Here is a 7969-nt window from a genome sequence, read left to right on the forward strand (position 1 = left end):
CAGTACAGTCTGAATTGTCCTTTTACTTTTCTGCATGTTTTTTCCAGTACCTGGTAGTTTAAGGAAATTTGCTTTGCTTTTCGCTTTATGCTTGTTTACCCAAATTTGGAAAGTCTTTCTAGTTAAGTTTCTTCCAGTCATGCATGCTCCGTACGTTTCAGTTCTTAGACCCAGTAGGTAGAGTAGAGTAGCTCAATTCTGTTAGACCCAGTAGGTTAAGTTCTCAACCCACAAAAATTGCGTGGCAGCAGCCAACCCTTCCTTTCCAAAATGTCCGCAAATGCAGTTTCGTAGCACCTTCGTCCTCGTGGGATCGATCCTTTACTTCCCTGTACTAGTTGTAGTATAGTGGGTTGAGGTTTTGAGAAGAATAGAGTGCACCCAACGACCCCTTTCTGATAGTCTTAAGATCGCCTAGATTTGGAAGCCTAGCCGAATCCCTTGGACCTGTTAGATCGAGTGACATCACACCGCACCTGCACTGCACGCTATCACTATTACTCACTTCTCAAATGGCGCCGTTGCCGGGGACTGCATGGTGTTATTTGTGTACTTGCGAATGTTTTGGTGTAAATAATTTATTTATTATGCTTCTTTTTGTTTCTTTTTTCAGTTTATGAACAGGAGCTACCGGTTCGGACACTGGAATAACTCACCTGGTTGGAGAAGCGCCCAAACTAGTTGGCGGGTCAAGGAAACTATATTCCCAGTCACCACCAGATCGGGGCTTACAACAGGGAATCCAGTTCACCTGAGTTCGGAGAGCGACGAGGAGTCAACTTCGTCAGTAAAAAAAGAACCCAAGTCGGAGGAGGAAAACGTTGAGGACATGGCCAACGTGGACGATGATCCGGAGATCGGCTGGCTCACTGGTCATTTAGATGGGGAGCCAGCCCATGCTATCGTTTCTACCCAGCGCCAGAGGGCGATCGACATCAAAACTAATGTACTGGGTGTTCTGCCAAATTTCTCAGGCCGGAGAAATGAATGTCCCTATGAATTCCTAAATGAGTTCAGTAAGCTTTGCAGTATCCAAAAGAGACCCAATGATACAACAGAGGAGGATTACCGCCTACGCGCAATTCCATTTGCGCTGAAGGGAGAGGCGAACACTTGGTTGCTAAGGTTGCCACCAGAATCCATCCATACGTGGAAGGATTTCAAGTTAGAATTCTTGGATTACTTCTTCCCATCCAACAAAATGAATGCCCTGAAGAAAGAAATTCAGGAGTGCAAGCAGGAGTATGACGAATCGCTGAGTCAATATTGGTCTCGTTTTAAAGGGCTGCTTGATGCCTGCCCAAACCACAGGATGATGGAGACCGAAACCTTCTATTTGTTCTATGAAGGGGCGAAACCTGAGTCCAAAGATCTGATGAACACCGCTAGTGGAGGAAATTTCACCAAGAGGAAGGTGAGCGAGGCCCGAGAGATACTGCGAAGATTAATTGATGCAAAAAAAGCATACGATTCACCTCGTACCATTCTAAGGAGAGGGACTGCGGATGCAGTCACAGTGCAAAATGAAGAAAGGGTGGATGCCCGAGTGGATGCAAGGATGGATGTCAGAATGGAGCAGCTCGAGAAAACTATCCTAGCTGCCCTAGGGAAGAATGAGTCACCGGGTCCAACAGAGAAAGAAAAACAAGCACTGGGTCCAGAGGATGGTTACCATTATTGTGGATCTCAAGGAGGGATTGATTGTCCAGCCCATATAAATGCATTAGGAAATTGGAACCAAAATAATCAAGGCAACAATTGGAACCAATGGAGAATCAAAGACGCTCCATGGAGGAAAAATCCATGCTTCAGATGGTCCGAGGGGAATCAAAACCCTCAACTCCAGATTACTAACACGGAAGGAAACCAAGGAAACCAAGGGAACCAACCCAACTGGTCCCAAAGATGTCAAGAGGGGCAAGGCAATTGGAGTCAAGGAGGTCAAGGACATCAATCCAGCTGGAACAATAGGAACCAAAATAACCAAGGAAGCTCATATGTACCCCCACACCAAAGGAACAACAACTATCAGGGGCCGGGGAATCAGTACAACAATAACCAAGGAGGTCAAGGGAATTTTCGGCCGCATCAAGGGGGTGGACCGAATCATGGTCAAGGGCCAAGTGGTAGTCAACCCAACACTCGGGTCCAGAGGAATCTGGATGATATGGTCCATGACCTAGTAAATTCTCAACAGCACATGCAGAATAACTTGCTGGCAAACAATGACGTAGTCCACAAGCTCCAGGATGCTCAGCAGGAACACAAGGCCACGATGGATCTAATGTCGAAGCAATTATCTCAGCTCGCAACGTCCCTGAGCGACATGCGAGGGAATGAGGGAAGGATTCCAGCCTCGGTAAAACCACCAGAAAGGGCAAACATCAGCCAAGTTACCCTGAGATCTGGGAAAGCATATGAGGGACCCAAGCTGAAGGAAAATGATGAAATGTTAGTGCCAAGGAGCGAGAATGTTATCCACCCGGTCCAGCAAAAAGAAGAAGTTGAAGCAGAGGATGATCTTCAAGCCGGTGACTTGGGAGGATCGTTGCCTCAGATGGCGGACCCATTTTTCCTAGACCCCGAGCCTGAGGTAGAAATTGAAAGAAAAGAAGAAGGAGAGGCGGGAGAACCTTCTAAGGAAGATCCTACCAGCTCGATAAAGAGGGTGAAACCTTTTCCCTACAGAGGGGATGCCAAGAAGAAAAAGGACAACCCCGTGGATTTCATGGAGATCTTTGGAAAGCTGGAGATCAACCTCCCGTTCCTGGAGGCTTTGAAGCTTCCCCCGTTCAGCAAATTCATCAAGGAATTCGTTGCGGGCAAGGCAAAATCTGACGGGAAGATCGTGATTGGGGAGAATGTGTCTGCAGTAATTCAGAAAAGGATAATGCCTTCAAAGCAAACTGACCCAGGTATGTTTACCTTACCTATCACTATAGGAGGTGTCAGAGTCGAGCATGCTATGTGTGATTTAGGTGCGTCTATTAATGTGTTACCGCTTTCCATATATAAAAAACTGATGGGAGCCAGAATGACTGATACGAAAGTGGTAATCCAGCTAGCTGATAGATCATGCATTAGCCCTGAAGGAGTATTAGAAAACGTGATAGTAAAAGTTCATAATTTTCTATACCCCGCTGATTTTCATGTGATAAAAATGAGTGAAAACGAAACAGTTGAGTCTAGTGGCATTCTCCTAGGAAGACCGTTTTTGAGGACCGCTAAAACTATAATTGATGTTTTTGATGGCACCATCTGTTTAGATTACAACGGGGAGAAATTCACTTTTAGCATTGATGAAGCTATGAGGAAGCCACTCGACGTGGAAAACCTCCATTTTGTTGATGTCATTAACCCCCTGGTCCAGGAGTTTCTTGAGACCGAATTATTGCAGGAACAGGTTGACACTTCAGAAATGACTGAGACCATTGGGAAAGAAGTTGCAGGATGGTGCGAAGCAATTATGGGACAAGGGCTATCTGACGGAGAGATCACAAGGGCAATAATGGATTTCTGCGGCAAGGCCAGATCCCCTGGGTCCAAGGAATCAGTTCAACTGGCCAGTGTGGAAAAGTTGCCAGAGTTGGATAAGCTGGTCAAGAAAGGTCTGGAGAAAAATCCACTACCCCCTGAAGTACCCTCTCCAAAGAAGGAATTGAAGAATCTTCCTCCGGGCCTGAAGTATGCTTACTTAGGAGAAGGCGAATCTCTGCCTGTCATAATCAACAACCTTCTGACCCAGGAGCAAGAAGTTAAGCTATTAAAAGTGCTGGGGAGGAACCAGAAAGCAATAGGATGGACTCTGCTGACCTAGTGGGGATCAGCCCCGATCTGTGCATGCATCACATCCGTTTGGAAGAAGGAGCCAAAGCATATCGAGATCCACAAAGAAAACTCAACCCCAATATGAGGGAGGAAGTCCTAAAGGAAATATTGAAGCTGCTAGCCCTGGGGATCATTTACTCTATTCCCGATAGTGAATGGGTGAGTCCTGTCCACATGGTGCCAAAGAAATCAGGAATACAAGTAGTCAAGAATGACCGCAACGAGCTGGTGCCCACACGATTAGTCACGGGATGGAGAATGTGCATAGACTACAGGAAACTCAATGCAGCCACACGCAAGGATCATTTCCCACTACCCTTCATCGACCAAATGCTGGAGAGGTTGGCGGGAAAACAATACTTCTGTTTTCTAGATGGTTATAGTGGGTACTTCCAAATATATGTCAATCCGGAGGATCAGGAGAAGACAACATTTACCTGCCCCTTTGGAACATACGCTTACCGGAGAATGCCTTTTGGTCTGTGCAACGCACCTGGGACGTTTCAGCGATGCATGATGAGCATTTTCTCGGATCTACTGGAGGACTGCATAGAAATTTTTATGGATGACTTCACCGTCTATGGAGACTCTTTCGAAGCTTGCCTGGGGCACCTAGATATTGTTTTGGAGAGATGCAGGAAGAAGAACCTGGTACTAAACTACGAGAAGTGCCACTTCATGGTCAAGGAGGGGATAGTGCTGGGACATGTTGTATCAGAGAGGGGAATCGAGGTAGATCAAGCGAAGGTGGAAGTCATCTCTAAGCTTCCATACCCAACGAATCAGAAGGAAATTCGTGGATTCTTGGGACATGCAGGGTTCTACTGAAGGTTCATAAAAGACTTCGCAAAAATTGCCCAGCCCCTCACACGACTTTTGCAGAATGATGTGGAGTTTAAATTTGATGATAAATGTGAAAAAGCCTTCCAGCTACTCAAGGATCGTTTGGTCACGACCCCGATAATCCGCTCGCCCAACTGGGATTACCCCTTTGAGGTGATGTGCGACGCGAGTGATTATGCCATAGGAGCAGTTTTAGGCCAGAGAATCGAGGGAAGAAGTTATGTCATATTTTACGCCTCGAAAACTCTTAACCAGGCCCAGAAGAATTATGACACCACCGAGAAGGAGATGCTGGCAGTGGTATACTCATTTGAAAAATTTAGACCATATCTACTGGGGTCAAGGGCCATAGTGTTCACTGACCATGCAGCCATTAAGTATCTTTTAGCCAAGAAGGAATCAAAGCTAAGGCTAATCCGATGGGTGCTGTTATTGCAAGAATTCGATTGGGAAGTCAGAGACAAGAGAGGAACCGAGAATATAGTGGCGGACCATTTAAGCAGAATTACCCAGGAAGAAGATGAGAAAGCCGTCCCCGATGCTTTTCCAGAGGAACATTTGTACTACTTAGGGGAATCCACTAGACCAATCAGATGGGTAGCAGTATTAGCATTAACTGGACCCGAGGAGTCAGAGAAATGGAAAAACAAGCTGAATGACGAGCCTTGGTTTGCTGACCTGGCGAATTATTTGGTCACTGGAGAACTACCTACCGCACAAGAAGTAACTAGGGCCCAGAGGATGAAGATTAAAAGCGACTCCAAGTACTACTTTTGGGATGACCCATACCTCTGGAAAATGGGTCCAGATCAAGTAATAAGAAGGTGTATTCCAGAGTGGGAACAAAGAGACGTGCTAAACCATTGCCATGCACTGGCATGTGGTGGACATTTCGGCCCAAGGAAAACGGCGAGAAAAGTTCTGGATAGCGGGTTCTACTGGCCTTCGCTGAATAGAGATGCTTATGAGTTCTGCCAGCACTGCAGTAGGTGCCAACTGACCGGAGGGATTTCTAGGAGACATGAGATGCCACAGAATCCAATAATAGTTTGCGAGATCTTTGATGTTTGGGGCATGGACTTCATGGGCCCATTCCATCTTCGTATGGAAATACGTACATATTGGTTGCTGTAGATTATGTGTCCAAGTGGATCGAGGCCAAAGCTACGAGTTCGAGCGACGCGAAGGAAGTCTCAAGATTCCTGAAGGCGAATATATTCAACCGTTATGGCGTGCCCCGAGCAATCATCTCCGACCAAGGGACTCATTTCTGTAATAGGACGATTGAAGCGCTGATGAGAAAATATGGAGTCCACCATAGGTTATCTACTGCGTATCATCCCCAGTCCAATGGACAGGCTGAAATCTCGAATCGAGAAATAAAGGGGATCCTAGAGAAGACAGTGAATACCTCGAGAAAAGACTGGAGCAAACGTCTAGACGACGCTCTCTGGGCCTACAGAACCGCTTACAAGACACCAATAGGAATGTCACCCTACAGATTGGTATTTGGAAAAATGTGCCACCTGCCCGTGGAGATAGAACACAAAGCATATTGGGCAGTCAAGGAAATGAACATGAAGGCTCATGCCTGTGAGGAAGAAAGGAAGATGCAACTGCAGGAACTGGAGGAATTAAGGATTGAATCATACGACTCAGCCATGTGGTATAAGGAGAGGACCAAACTCTGGCACGATAAAAACCTCCGGGTCAAGGAGCTGCAGGTTGGACAGAAAGTACTCCTTTTCCAATCAAAACTCAAGCTCATGCCTGGGAAGCTGAAGTCAAAATGGATAGGGCCTTACACAATCGTTGGCATTCGACTGCATGGAGCAGTGGAAATTCAGGGAGTCAATGCTAACTCTGTTCCGTTCCTTGTTAATGGCCATAGAGTGAAAGTGTTTAGGGATAGTTCGGAGTTGTGTGAAGTGGAAGAAATTCCACTCCACACACCTTCCAATATTGCCTAGTAAGCCATGTTTAAATATTCTTCGGGAATTACTGGGTCAGGTAGATAGAGTAAAATTTTCGATCAGCCGACTGGACCGGTTAATTCCCAAGAATATTTAAACATTTAGGTGTAAATAACATGAATAAGTTTTTTTTATGAAAAATACAAAAAAATTTATATACTTCTAAAACCCAAAAAAGATTTTTGAAAATTCTGATCGTCTGTGGAAATGCACAAGTATGAAAGGCTCATTTCTTTGACCTAGAAGTTCAGCAAATTTCGATATTTTTACTAAGTGTTTCGTGTTACCAGGTCGGAGGGAAGTGAGAAAAATCAGGGGGAAGTTTGAATTTTGAATTTCAAAAAAACTGGCAAGGCGTACGGTTGCTCGTGTCAGAGACGCGACCGTTCGCCTACAGCCAATCATAATATTCCTTTCCTTATTTTTATTTTAATTTTCCTTTCCTTTTCTTTTTACTTATTTTCCTTTTTATTTCTTTTTTCCTAAAATAACTTCCCTAAAAATCTAATAACTTCCCTCACCTAAAATTATTTTCTCACAACTCCTAATTCCCAAACTTTCTTTTCTCTCTGCAGATCCGAGAACATCAACCACCACCGTGAAACCACCGCCGCAAAACCATCACCGTTAACCACAGCCGTATACAAACATGCAGAAAAATCAAGTATCACGCACAACCCGCCGAGGGAAAAACCCAAGAAGAAAACAACGGAGGCGGCGAGTTCGACTCCCGCGGCGGAAAAAGCACCCACGCCACCACCAGAAGAAAACCCCACTCCACCGGAAGTTCCATCGCAGCGCATGCCGACCGAAGTACAACCGCAACCAAACATCGAACTAGACAACCCCGCCGAGGCGAAATCCGACGAAGCAGAATCGGATCCCGAGGAAGCCATAGAAGAATTCATGAGGAAATACGGGAGGGGGCCGAAGGCGAGCAAATTCTTCGCAAAAATGTCGGAGGCATGCCGGAAACAAGAAGAGGTACTTCCTGCCCTAACCCCACTTACAATTCCACCAAGACCCCATACATTAATAGAAACACCCACTGCACAAGCCCTAACCACACACCCCGAGAACCCCCAAATTTTACCGGAAACCCTAACCCAAGAGACGAACCCCCCACATACGAGTCCTCAAGAAAAAACTGAGACCCATGCCGAATCCTCTGTAAATGAAGAAGAAATTGGAGAGGAGGAGGGTGATAGGATGGAGATGGAGGAATCAGAGAAAGAAGAGGGAGGGGGTAGTCTAGGTGAGCAAGAGAATACATCGGATGTAGAAGCCGCTGGGTCAGGGGATGAAAAGGAACAGGAGGAGGGTAG

The 7969-nt window shown here is 45.8% G+C and overlaps 1 pseudogene; it reads left to right on the forward strand.

The window, feature by feature from the left end:
* Positions 1–829: 829 nt before the first annotated feature.
* On the forward strand, positions 830–6949 carry LOC148932387 (uncharacterized; annotated as a pseudogene).
* Positions 6950–7969: the final 1020 nt, after the last annotated feature.

The sequence above is a fragment of the Salvia hispanica genome, chromosome 2, assembly GCF_029641045.1.
Source record: "Salvia hispanica isolate PSC_SH4W2 chromosome 2, Shi_PSC_v1, whole genome shotgun sequence".
Classification (NCBI taxonomy): domain Eukaryota; kingdom Viridiplantae; phylum Streptophyta; class Magnoliopsida; order Lamiales; family Lamiaceae; genus Salvia; species Salvia hispanica.